The following is a 14,631-nucleotide window of genomic DNA, read 5'->3' as shown; positions in this document are numbered from 1 at the left end:
GAAATATTTAAGATCAGTACCAATGTGGACACAAGAACAAATGGATATAAACTGGCTATCAGGAAGTTTAGACTTGAAATTAGATGAAGGAGTGAAGTTCTGGAACAGCCTTCCAAGGGGAGTTGTGGGGGCAAAAGACATATCTGGCTTCAAGACTAAGCTTGATAAGTTTATGGAGGGGATGGTATAATGGGATAGCCTAATTTTGGCAATTAATTCATCTTTGACTTCTAAGCAGTAAATATGCCTAATGGCTTGTGATGGGATGTTAGATGGGATGGGATCTGAGTTACAACAGAGAATTCTTTCCTGGGTGTCTCCCTGGTGAGTCTTGTCCACATGCTCAGGGTTTAGCTGATTGCCATATTTGGGGTCAGGGAGGAATTTTCCTCCAGGGCAGATTAGCAGAAGCCCAGGGTTTTTTCATCTTCCTCTGCAGCGTGGGGCATGGATCACTTGCTGGAAGGTTCTCTGCACCCTGAAGTCTTTAAACCATGATTTGAGGACTGCAATGGCTCAGACATAGGTTTGATACTGGAGTGGATGGGTGGGATTCAGTGTCCTGAGTTGTGCAGGAGGTCAGACTAGATGATCATAATGGTCCCTTCTGACCTTAAAGTCTGATTCTACATAACCCCTGTGTTTCTGCTCATCACAAAGGCAGTTAATGGAAGCCTTTCCACACTGCTCAGCCAACATACCTTAGTCCTACTCCTTTTCTGATGGGATGAAATGGCAACTAAATCTTCTTTCCTTTTGGATCATTGGCCTGTCTTATGAGACAGCCAATATGAATGCCAATTGATGCCAAACATGACGGTAATTATGCAGGGGATGGATACTCACTAGAAGTAGACTGCAATTGCCAGATCATTTCCCATAGGCTCTCAAGCAGCCATCTGTTAGTAATGACTGCTGTTTACCAGTGAATTTGAACTGGCAATGTATAGCTGAAAAGCTCTGTATCCTATAACCAGTGCTCTGAGCCATTCTGTTCTTGGAGATAATTTCTTAGCTGCTTTTTAACTTTTGACACCTTGGCTAGTCATCTGTGTGAGGGCATCCACCCATTGCATTCTGCTGTTGATGAGATGCAGGTCACCAACTGCATGCAGCTATGAACCTTTCCATGGGCTAAAAAGAAAAATCAATGACTTTAGTTCTGAGAATGGAACAACAGTTGTCTGCATCATTACAACAAAGAAGGCAGAATTCTGATGATTGCTCTGTCCATTGCCACCACAGTTATGTTCTTCTCTGGCTGCTGTGACAATTTTGACTTCTGTGGCTGTCGTTTTTGAACTCCCCCTTTCAGTTTTCTTCGGTGTCACTCTATGATTTCTCGCAGAATCAATGATGGGATTACATCAGGGATGTCAAAGGAAATAGCTGTGGCAGCAGAAAGCAGGTGGTAATAAAACCCTTGCAGGCAGAGGTCAGTAATCCACACACTGTACATTTGCACAAGCAGGTTTTATGTGATAGATGTCAAATATGCTTTGAAATCAGGTAAATATTTTAGAAAGCAATCCACATAAGGGTGCCTTGCATTAACCCTTTGAGTTAACTCCTAAACATCGAGCTAATTACATCTACTCCATAGATATAACGGGCACTTTCCCAACCATGAAAAGCTACTTGTACTCCAAGACCAGAGCAATGTTTTCAATACTACAACTAAGTAGTTGATCTTGTCCTTAACTCTGTGGATGGAGAATGAAGTGAGCTCCTTAAAAGTGAATTATCCAAGATGGTCTTAACTATTTTGAGAAATTTTCTATCTTCAAACTTTGCCACCTCACTGTTTACTCCCTGTCATGGGACGTATATACCTCATGCTGACCCAGCAACCAAGGGCAGGTACTGCCAATCAATGCTGATTGGCAGCCTCATAACAGCTAGGAGAATAAAAGAGCTGGGAAGTAGAGGGGCAGGGCAGTTGCCAGAGGAGTAAGCAGGCTGGAGAAGGGAACTCCTGAAAGCAAGCTGCTGAGAAGCCATGCAAAGAAAGCAGCCTGAGAAGGGATGACTGAACCAAGAAGCTGAAAAACCTACAGAAACCAAGGGAAGTAGGAAGGAGCTCAGGGCAGAGCAGGAGTAGTTGAGTCCTGACTGTCTGGCTTAAGGGCTCTGAACTCACAGAGAGTTAAGAACTCTCCTGAGAGAGTTAAGAATTGAGGAGGTTTCCAGACCCCTTGGGCACTAGGACCAGCTGACACCTCTAAGAATAAGGGGGAATCTCACACACTCAGTGGGACTCAAGCAAGGGGAATTGACTGACCGCCCTGCTGGACCAAGTGAACTCTGGTACAACACCCTGCCTGACCAAAGGGGGTGCTGATGTATTGATGAATCAATTTCATCCCCCCATTTTCCAAATCATTTTATGAATATGTTGAACAGTACTGGTCCCAATACAGATCCTTGGGGGACACCCTATTTATCTCTCTCCACTGTGAAAACTGATTATTCTGTGACAAAGTTCTGTCATTGACTCTGTGGGTCTTGCACTTCCTGGCAGATTTTTGCTAGCCTCAGAAGCTCCCTGTAACCCTCCACATAGCCCTTCTCTCTCTAGAGGCAAGGGTCACAGCTTACTGAGCCATTTTCATCATAAGCCAACAATCGAGGTGAGGAGAAGCAATCCTCCCTCACACAGTCTGTCATCTCCTAGTCTCAGTGATTAATCAGGGAGGGGAGGGGGGAGCCCAGGCCCACCCTCTACTCCAGGTTCCAGCCCAGGGACCCTAAAATTAGCAGCTATGGTAGCTGACTTTTTGGAAATCAGACATGTACAATTCCCTGGGCCAGTTCCCCACAGCAGCCCCCCACTCAATATCTCCTTCACTGTTACCTCAGGGCCTCCTTTCTTACACCTGATATGGATCGGATCACAGCACAGCTTCCTCCTATAACTCCTGACACCCACACCTCACTGAGGTAACTGGGAGGCTTTTAACTAGTTCCAGCCAGCCCTTGATTGGCTTCAGGTGTCCCAATCCATGTAGCTATCTCCACTGCCTTCTAGAAGGATCTTAATTGGTCCCAGTTGTCTTGATTAACCTGGAGCAACTGCCATTTGGTTACCATGGTACCAGGGATTTGTTTAGCCTGGGGCTAACATGCCTGTTCCTCACTACTTTACTGATCTGGCCTTGCCCCATCACAATTCCTACCCTTCGTTTCCTATCTTGTAACCAGTTACTTATTCCTGAGAGGACTGTCCCTCTTATCCGATGACAGCTTACTTTTCTTAAGAGCCTTTGGCGTGGGACCTTGTCAAAGACTTTCTGAAAGTCCAAGTACACTATATCACCTGGATTACCCTTGTTCACATGCATGTTGACACTCTCATGGAATTTGAATAGATGATGAGGCATGATATCCTTTTATAAAAGCTGTTTTGAATCGTCCCCAACATAGCATGTTCATCTATGTGTCTGATAATTCCGTTCTTTCACCCAGTTTGCCTGGTACTGAAGTGAGGTTTACTGACCTGTAATTACCATGATTGTCCATACAGCCTTATAAAAATATTGGCATTACATCACACAGCTGCTTGTATGTTTAAAGAAACCAATCCTTTTCTTTAAAACAAGCCTCAGTAGTGAAAAGGTGGAACAAGGGAATATAGTAATGGACCAATACTGTTGTCAGGATTATTTTTGTTCCTATTACAGTAAAAAAACCCCTCCTTTTTATTGTTCTTAATTCTGCTGGTCATGGGTTTATCCTTGTGTCCCTTAGCTTCCCTTATCAATTTCAGGTTTTCTCAGCTTTGTGAAATTGGCCTTATTAAAGCACTAAGTATATATATTACTGAACAGGCTCCCAGTGTGACACTGTGGCCAAAACAGCTCATGTGATCCTAGGACGGATAAACAGGGAAATATTTGGCATGGTGCAACCACTGCTGGAATATTGTGTCCAGTTCTGGTGTTAGCAATTCAAGAAGACTGTTGATAAATTGGAAGGAGTTCAGAGAAGAGCCACAAGAACGATTAAAGAATTAGAAAACCTGCCTTACAGTGATAGACTCAAGGAGCTCAATCTATTTAGTGTAACAAAGGGAATGTGAATGGATGACTTAATTACCTACGTGGGGAACAAATATTTAATAATGGGCTTTTCAGCATAGCAGAGAAAGGTAGAACACGATCTAATGGCTGGAAGCTGAAGCTAGACAAATTCAGAATGGAAATAAGGCATAAACTTTTAACAGTGAGAGAATTAACCATTGGAACAAGTTACCATGGGTTGTGGTGGATTCTCCATTACTAATAATATTTAAATCCAGACTGTATGTTTTTCTAACACATATGTTGTGGGAATTATGTTATGAAAGTTCTATGGCCTGTGTTTTATAGGTCAGACAAGACCAGAGGTTCTCAAACTGTGGTCTGCGAGCTCCCTTCAGGTGGTCCATGGATAGTTCCCTCTAAGGTGCGTGCCTGGGTGGCCGCACACAAAAGAATGAAGGGCCACCCACCTAATTAGTGGCTCCTTCCCAGCCCTAGCTCTGGGGTTGCCACAGCAGGGGAGAGAGAGAGATACCCCCCCTTCTCAGCCCCACCTCAGGAGCTGCTATGACAGGATAGAGAGGGCACATCCATCACATTAGAAAGATAAGACTACTGACATAAAATATGAGTTGTGTGCTTTTATTTGTAGAACAAAAAAAGTTTATTGTTATTAATTATTTTTAATATAGCACTTTTATCCAAAGCCCTTTACAATAGTTAGCTAACAGTACAAACAACATTTGGAAAGATCATTAAGTGGTCTGCAAAGACCCTCAGCAATTTTCAAATGGTCCCTGGAAAAGAAAGTTTGAAAACTACTGGACTAGATGATCACAATGATCCTTTCTAGCCTTGAAGGATGAGACAGACCTCCTAGGTCATCAAACCCAGACCCCTGATATCACAGGCAATCCTGTCCTGTAGTCACATTCATAGATCCATCAAGCTGTATGGACAGTGATAACTCAAATTGGATCTCTCATGGGGACTTGGGCTGGGTCAACCCATCCGCCTACTTTCCTACTTCAAGTTGTTGGGGTAAGTGAGAGTGGCTTTCCTCCTTTGTTAGGTAATGATTTGCTTTAAAATTAAGGACTGATTGTAACCTTGAGCACCCTCAGCTGTAGGAGCATCCTGAATATGTGTTGCTAGTTTAAATTCAAAGCATCATTTGAGGATTCCTGAAGCTAGCAGTGAGGGTGGTGCTGAGATAGCACTATGGGAGCATCCTAGAGATTCGTTTCTCCCTTGGTGTTTAGTTTCATATTTCTTTTATTTTTGCCACTGTGGGTGATCAACACCTCTACAAATCAAGCCAGTTCTATTTAGGTGCTTAAATATGGATTCCAGGCTTAATTTTAGGCATCTAGTTTTGAAAAGGTTGACCTTAATCTTTGTGCTCTTTTTATCCCAAGAAACTCCTAAATATGCTGAAAAAAGGGGAAAAATCTCTCCTGGCTGCTTTTAGAACTTGGATCCCAACAGTCTGCTCCTCAGGAACTTAAGGAGTTTTAAAATGATGTCATTGAACTTGAACAGCTAATAAAGCAGAGGCTCAAAGGGAGAAATATGCTATCTTTCCCAAGACATGTTGAAGCATTCCCCCTGCAGCTGTAGTGGGCTGACACACAAAATCTCCACCCTTTCACCAGAGGCAACCTCTAGCTTCTTCAGACTTCAGCTGTATATCATCTGTTCACAACTCGTGTCAAAAGACCCAGGAGCTTTCTACCTGTCTGCCTGGTAAACATTGCACCACTCACCATATCTGACTAGAAGATGTGAAGTCTTTCCTTCTCTTGCTTTCTCTCACTCTCTTTTTAAAAGCTGTCAGTATTTCAGCAACTATAAGCAGCAGATCTTCGTATACTTTAATCCATAAATAAGCATTTCTTCTTTTGAACTTCATTAAAATTGGATGTGTTTTCATTGTAAAACACTCCAGCATCCCTATCATTTAGACATATATGGTGATGAATCTTGCAATTAATTTTTGTCGTTAGGAGTACTGGCAGTCTAGAAACACTGAATTTATGCCAGAAAAGTAAATAAATAAGTCAAACAACTAGACATGTTGCTTATATCAGGAATTTTAGATCAAGAACCTAAGTTTTGCTTCTGCTGCTTAAACAGACTGGGCCAAATTTATCTTCAGTGAAACTCCCTTGCTTTCAGTGGAGTTTTATTCCAGAGCTGAATTTGACCTGCTATATGTAAGATTGTATCAGACTTTTTTCCAGTAATACTTGTTGATGTATCAGATTCTAAATTCCCAGCTCTTCCCATTATGCTCCTGACCTAAAGAAAGAAATTCCTATCTTTAAAAGCTCATCAATCAGTATTGCGTGGTTAAGCTGATAAAAAGGCTAAGACTAAGCCAGTGTTAATTTAGCCAGCTGTAGCATTCTTGACAATATTGTCAGCAAATCTATTTTAATTAAAGCTGGATAATGAGATCAGCAGATTCAGAGTATTTCAGGTGATTAAGACCAAGTGAAAGACTAAAACTAAACAATGACTGCGAGGACAGATATTATGGTGAAACTTGTGCTACTGCTGTTTGAATGAAATATGGCAAATGAGAGTAAATTTTACTCAGCTGAGGAATAACTTCAATGGTGGTGAATTTGAATTTGGTGTTGACAGATTTGAACTCATGAAAGTTTGCAGGCTGTGGACAAGCACTGTGTAAGCTTCCTGGAGAGCTGTGCATGTCAACACCACTCATGAACAATGCCATGTGCTCTGCGTCAAGGTGTGTGCCAGTAACAGCAGCAGTGAAACTGAAGCAGCAGCAGGTACTTGCATTGGAGGCTGGGGCAGGGGAAGGCCAAGTTTGTTTAGAGTTGTGGCTCTCTAGAAGACCCCTGTTAGAAAAACAAAGGGCAGGAAAACTCTTAGTAAAATCTGTTTTAAAAGGAATCTGTTTTTAAGACACATTAGTTAAAGGGTGTTGCACTGGAAACTTGAAATGAAGAAAAAAATCAATTCAAGTTGACAGCAACATTTTAAAATAAAATGTAATCTGCCTAAAAAGACACTGTCCTTTGATAGAAAAATCCATCTCACTCTGTGAGCGTGTCCCCCTCCCCCTTTTTTTCATAGCTTTTCTTTCCTAAGAAGTGATGAAATATTCTGGCCTCTGTTTCTTCCCAGGCTATTTGACCTGCCCAAGACCTATTGGCAGAGAGGCTATAGGAGATTGGTTTTAGAGTAGCAGCCGTGTTAGTCTGTATCCACAAAAAGAACAGAAGTACTTGTGGCACCTTAGAGACTAACAAATTTATTTCAGCATGAGCTTTCGTGAGCTAGAGTCCACTTCTTTGGATGCATCCTGTTCTTTTTGTAGGAGATTGTAATATTAATTCTGAAGCATGTGAAGGGAGCTGAACCATGATGGGTAATGTGACTCACCTTGGAGAAGTCAGCATTTTCCTGCTCAGTGAAAGCAGAAAGTTTCAGCCTGCTAGCACAGATGTGCTACTGGACATTACGACAGTAGAGGAAACCTTGTCTGCACATCCTGCTTGTTACTAGAGGAGAATAAAAAATTAGGTACTATCATAAATGTTTAATGAGCTGTGTTTAAAAAAGAATATGGTGAGCAAAATACTAAGTTAATTAACTACAGAGTCCCAGCATTCCCCCAAATGAAGTGTTCAGGCCAAATATGGCTGAACTATCAGCTGTCATATGAAGAATATTTTAAAGAAGATTCTATTATACACCCAGGGGTTCATTCGCCTCAATAATGAAGACAGTTACCTCTAGAGAGAGGAAGCTGCATTACGTTTGCCACTTAACCAAGGGTTGGTTTGACAGGCGTCAGCTCAGAGCGTGTCTGTGTGTATATATAGGGAATCACAGCTCCTTGTCTCTACCTCACTTTGCAGGAAATGTGGTGCTGTACAATAGTTTGGATTTCTATCTATGGATCTGTATATGGCATCACGTGGGATATTTTTAATCCCAAACCCAACTGTTGAGGTAGAATCCAACACCTGGTAAATATTAAATAGGCTTTTTTTTTTTAAAAAAAAAGAGCAACACTGTGTGTGCTGACTTTAACAGCTCTGTATGGCCCAGGGGGAAAGAAAAACAGTTTTCTCTTCTTGTTTTTATCATCCTGTTTCCTTCATAGTATTAATGAGTTCTGTAAAGGTCTCAGATGGCTGAAGACAAACAGCAAAACAGAGCTTTCACACAGCTAAGAAATGACCCAAATGAAAAACATAAGAACTGATGAAAATGCAAATGAAATTACTGTGGCTGGTTGAATTATTAGTTGGGAAAAAGGTATTCATTGGAGCGTTAGCCCTGTTGTATTTGTGAACTCTTCCCATACATATTGTGCTTTTTTACAAAGGTATCTGCTGTTCAAAATTGTTTGACAAATTTTCTGATGGGCTGTTTTCATAATGGACTTAGTATCAAGTGTTCCGTCTCTTGTTCGATATTCATAAACACTATTGAAGCTCTGAGGTGGAGCTCCGGAAACACATGGTATTGTTAATGTTCCCTGATTGAAAGGAGTTTTATTTATTTATTTATTTTTGGGCTTATGCTCAGCTCTTGTACCTCCTTTCTCTGCCTCTGACCCCCATCACATCTAAGGCCACAAAGGCAATAATACATGTAGGATGCCTTAGGGCTTGTCTACACTACTGCTTAAGTCAATGTAAGTTACATCGCTCAGGGGTGTGTAAAAAACAGCCCCCTGAGCGACATAACTTGCACCGACTTAAAGCAGTCTATGCCTGTCTGTGTTGGTGGGAGATGCTCTCCCGCCAACAGATCTTCTGCCTTTTGTTTAGGTGGAGTAATTATATCAACAGGAGAGCGCTCTCCTGTCGACATAGCACATCTTCACCAGATATGTTGAATCAGTACTGCTGCCGCGATGTCAATTTAGCACAGTAGTGAAGACAAGCCCTGAGTGAGCAATTCAGATATTACTCATTTGTCACCTTATTGGCGCAAATAAAAGCTCTTCTGCAATCATGTGAACAAAAGTCATTTGCATGAAAGTTTGTGGATAAGTGAATTAGAAAGTGATGCAAGTACAGGTGAACTAACATGCAGTTTAGTATCTTCTAAGTCTTTGCAATATTCATTCAGCTCCAGAAACCATCAACGAAATACTGTAATAATAATCACATACAGTTAATAGAATATTAAGAAGGGGCTCTAGTCTCTATCCTGTTAAGATTAAAGCTACCTTCAGTCTTATATCAGATTTTCAACAACTCCCCATACTTCACCTAAATCAGTGACTCTGAAACTTCAAACGCCACATCCCATCCCAGAGTAATGGTTTGGAGGCATTTGCAGATACAGAGATTTCATATTGGATTAACTGTTATGATTAATTTTGAGGGAAAAAATCCTAAATTTTCTTGTCTAGTCACAACTCCAGAACAGCTTATTTTTCAAAATTCAAATGAATTATTCTGCTGCCCTTTACTGGCAGAAGCACCTTTCTCTGGCTTTTAAATGGCTGATGTTGCAAATATTTAGCTACTTATAGGTGTTTTGTAAATACTAAAACACAGATGACCATGTTTTTCACACTGATGCATGTGTGCAATACACAGGCATTCTTTCAGAGCACGTTATCCACAGGCACCATTTTGAGTCAGTGTGGAGAATGTTTTGTAAAGTGTGCATATTCTATCTCAACATGGCTAACAGTGTCTGTCAGCATCCCTGTGGGGCTTGCAAAGTCTGAGACCCTTGGTCAATTCTTGATCATATTTTGAAATTTACGGGAATTCTTAGGCAAAACACCTCCTCAACCTGAAGTTAGGGTTCAGAGACTCTTGACTTGATCACAGGATGAGTGTAAGTGGTCAAATAGTGTAATCTACACTGTTTTGACATCTGGGAAGTATGCACAATTGGTGTGTATCCTATGTGCTGAAAGAGGTGGATGGTTTATGAAGCTGTGGCAGGAAAAGCAGTGAATAGGAGAGTGTGAGGTAAGGGCAAAGATAATTGTGCTAATTGTTATTAAGAACACATGAACAAAGGGTTGGACTTCCTATTCCAAACTGTTGGGTAGCATTGCAGTACTGTGTTAAGCACTTGTTGCGTTCTGTCCCTGATGTGACCATATTTCACTGGAGGCTGATAAAGAGTATGAAGTTTGTAGTGTGCTTTGGGATCCTTTGCTTACACCCATTATTTATATTACAATACTTATGGAACATTTTTTTGAAGTTAACTCATGCTTTTAGGGTCAAACATAATGTTTCTGGATTTTTTTAGCTCAGCTGTCATGCCTGTTGTCATGCCCTGATATGTTAGGAATGTAAAACATTATCATAATGACATTTAAGCCTGGGGAAGTTTGAGGAAGATACAAGGGGTTATGTCTTTAGAATGTAAGTGGGGGTGTTTACTTGCCGCATTGGGTTGTGGCCAGAGAGGGGTGAAGATGGCTAAAAAGGATTAGCAAACATTTGTTTGATTTAATCCGGATGATTCCTTCTATGGTATTTACTACTGCTTTTAGTTGTGCTCGGCAAGCATTTGAACAAGCAAACTTTTGTTTTTAAGAATGGTCAGAAGATGATAAAGTGTGGCAAATAGGAGGGTCAATTTGCAATGTTGATGTCTGCTCAGCCACCTTGAAAGCTATTCCTTGAAAGTCAGCCATTCAGGGAGCAGAAATAATATGATGCAATGTGGATGACTAGTCACGTAGCAGGAATAGTGAATTAGGAACAGGGGATACTTGAAGTGGTAGTGGTGAACACATTGTGTGCAAGCCAGAGACATATATTTGCATAAACCATTCATTGAATAATTTCAAATAACAAAACAAATCTGTAAGCACCAAAGTGCGTGGGTGGATAATTCCAAACCAAGAGCAGGGCTGAATTCATCAAGACAGTAATTGAAAGTCAATGGACTCTGGGTTTCCTAATTCTCCTTTGAAAAACCCAGCCTCGATGAATTGTTTGCAGATGGATGCTTTCCCAGGCTTTATTAGTGATGTAACTTTTCCCCCTGACAGACCCTCAGACCTTTGGAACATGTCAAGATAGGTTCTCCCTGAAAGTGTATGGGAATACCAATGCAAGGACTTAGTGATCCTTTTTCTTGGGAAAGTGAGAGGGGACAGCAAGCACCTCTGTCTCCATTCTCTAAGGTCAAGAGATCATTGGCCATCTCTGGAGCGAGGAAAAACATGGACAGGGAGTACTAAGTTGATGGTTGTATAACAATGGCGTCTCTTGTATTTTTGCTGCAGCTGGCAGGAATCTCCGCTCATAAATAATCTGCTCTAATCTCCAAAAGGTCCTGCAGGAGAAAACAAGCAGTTCTAACATGCTGCTACAAGTCACTTGCTACTAGTCATTATTAGGATTGCATAACAAAATGGGAGACTCGGAAAAGTGGGCTGCAGGCATGTGGGGGGTTGTAAAACAAAGTTCTGAAGGTAGATGGGGGGATGACTAAACCCAGACCTACTTTCTTCTTTTCCCCAAAGACCTCGGCATGAATCTTGCACTGCAAGGGTCTCATTCAGAAAGTACTGACAGGTATAGTATTGGTCTGAGATTTGTGGAGAGCTTATTCAAATGCCACTTGTTCCCGTCCCCCCCACTTTTGTTCTTAACTGCCTGAAACAGCTCATTTTTCTTTCCAAGTTACTGTTCTAAGCACTGATTTTAGCCAGGAGCAGAGAGAATGGCAAACCTATAAAACGGGTTCATGGTTGGAAGTGGAGCACTACACGCTGAGCTCTGCCTGCCAGCACTTTACTTGGATTTTAAGTGAAGGGTTCGGAGGAGAAAGTAAGAGTTCTCATCTTTGCTTTTAATTAACGCAGTCACCATTTTCATTCTGAAGTGTCACATGCAGGAAATCAAAGGAGTCTTGTATAAATAATAAGGAAAAAAATTCTCTCGATTAGTAATGGAAAACATTTTCAAACAAGATCTGCAGAATTATGATTGGGCTGGCACTTCTTCAAGGTGAAAGCCTCTCAAAATCATTACATAAATTATTGATTTGTCCAAGTCTCTTCACTATAGGAGATTTACAATCTCACTTTCATAGTTGTCTGGGCGGGAGAAGGGAAGAAAGAATCTTATCTAGGTCAGAACCAAAGTATCTGTCTCTTTCAACATAAAAGAAACTTTTAGCTAAGACAAGCAGCTGTGCTAAGAAACTGTGGGCCTGATTGTGCTCTGACATCAGCATAACTCAGGAGTAACCCCATTTAAATCAATGGAGTTACAATGAAGTAAGTGTAGTCAGAATCAGGCCCACTATCACAGTTTTAGGAGTAAGAGAAATATAGTTATTAATAGTGAGTAAGATGTCTGGTTTGACTTGAATTTCAGTGCGGATAAGAGTTTGCTTCAACAGGAAAAAATTCCCCCAAAATGGAAATTACAATGGATTTGGGTGAATTAGGAGACTGGGATACAGTATTTTCCTCTCTAAATCACCATAATGGGTCTGGCTCAGTAGAGTAAGAGAGCAGTGAATGAAAGTCAGGCACATGAAATGAGGAGTAGTAAATGAATGGACAAGTATAGACAGTACAGAGTATTAGAGGCTGAGGAGCTCTTGGACAACCAGATTCAGGAAATCATCACCCCAGCTTCAAGAAAGAAGGGAATTCGCCACCAAGGAACCAGAGAGAGGAGGCTTGGTGGTTCATAACCACAAGAAGCAAGAGGAACAGGTGGCCTTCTATGTGGCTGCAGGTATACAAGGTTGGGCAGGCTGTTGACTACCAGAGAGAAAAGGACCAGGAGAAATTCCGTGCAGCTAGAGTTATCCAATCATTATCATAATCTCATTGTGGAAACGGCAGGAAAAAAATCTCTGAAGATTCAGCTGGTTGAATGAAATGCAGAGCTGTACGGGACATGCCAGTGGATGACTGCTTAGCTCATCCTGTAAGATGATTCCACAAATGTGCCCTCAAAGAGATATCCATCCACCCAAGGAAGACAGGTGATCCTTGCTGGGAACTCCATACTGAAAAGAATGAACAGAACATCCTTCCAGGTAGAGGTGGACAATAGGATAGTGTGCTGTCTTCCTAGAGTCAAGATACAAGATGTGACCCTAAGATTGGACAGGCTTCTGAAGTTTAAAGGCAAAGATCTACTAGTGATGGTGTATATTGGTACTAATGAGACTGCTTTGGGGGTTACCTCACAGACAACTGCAGGGAACTCTGAAGGGTGCTGAAGAAGAAAATCCAAGTGATCTTCTCAGAGATCTATCCTATACTGTGAGCAAAGGAAGACAGAAGGCAGCGTAGAGATGGCTAGATAAGAAGTGTAAGGTTTTGGTTTTGTGGAACATTGGTTCACTGTCTATGGGGAGAGGAGCATGGGCAGCGTGTGGACCCCTGGCTCGGGAAGACTAGTCCCAGCTCTGCCCCTTCCACCCAAAGCCCTGCCCCTTCCACCTCCCTGATGGAGCCTAGAGCCCCCCACTGTGGCCAACGGACCCTATTCCAGGCTGTCCCAGTCTAGTGCCTTCAGCCCCAGAGTTCCCCCTGCTCTGTGTGGATGGGTGGGTTGTGCGCCCCATCCCCTCCCTGCCCCAGAGTGTCAGGAGGGTAGGTGGCATGGCCCCAGCCTCCGGAGTGTCGGGAGGGTGGGTGTTGCAGCCCCAGCCCTCCCAGCCCGAGTTGGGGCCACAGCACAGGGCAACTGGGAAAAGCCAGAGGAGGAAGCAGGAGGAGGCCTGGGGACAGAGCATGGGAAGGGCCATGTGTGGCTGTTTGGGGAGGCACAGCCTCCTCCAGCCTATGATACCTGCTGCCTATGGAGAGGGGCCAGTTTGGATGATGTCCATCTCAGTAGAAGGGAAGACAATCTTCTAGTGTCAGGCTGGCTAGAGTAGTTAGAAGTGCATTTAATAACCAAAAAGGAGTGTGAAAAGAGGGAACAAACAACACTCATTTAGAATAAAATCAATATGTTGAGAACAAATCTAATCAAGGCACCAAGATACGGGAAGAGAAGAAATTCTTTAATTGCCTGTAAGCCAATTGTATTGGAGCATTGGATTGGATCAAGATAGGATGGGTTTTCTAAAAGATCTGCTCTAGTGCAAACAGGAATTAATTCAGCGAAGTCAGATAGCCTGTGTTATAAAAGAGGTCCGACTATTTGATCACAATTGTCCCCTTTGGCCTCCATAATCTATGAACTGATGAATCATCTGATGACCTGTTAATGGCCTATGTCCACATTACAAACCACTACCATAGTCCATACTAAATAGTAACATTGGCAGACAGACTAAAGGCATGGAAAATAAACTATCCTCAATCAGATGGCACGTCTTCACTAGCCATGTTAATACGCTGCCATGGCAGTGCTTTAATGTGGCTGTGTAGTCACTATTAAAAAAACCAACCTCCACGAGGGGCGTAGCTACCAGCTGGGGCACCGTCTATACTGGCACTTTACAATGCTAAAACTTGCAGTGCTCAGTTTTTTTTTTTCATACCCCTGAGCGAGAAAGTTGCAGCGCTATAAAGTGCCGGTGTAGACAAGCCCTGAAATGTGTCCCTGCAGACCATGGCCATGAGACGGGGATTGGATGGCATGTAGGGAAGCTTGCACTG

This window comes from Gopherus evgoodei, chromosome 2 (assembly GCF_007399415.2).
Source record: "Gopherus evgoodei ecotype Sinaloan lineage chromosome 2, rGopEvg1_v1.p, whole genome shotgun sequence".
NCBI lineage: Eukaryota > Metazoa > Chordata > Testudines > Testudinidae > Gopherus > Gopherus evgoodei.
The sequence above is the reverse complement of the archived record's forward strand: the minus strand, read 5'-3'. Positions refer to the sequence as shown.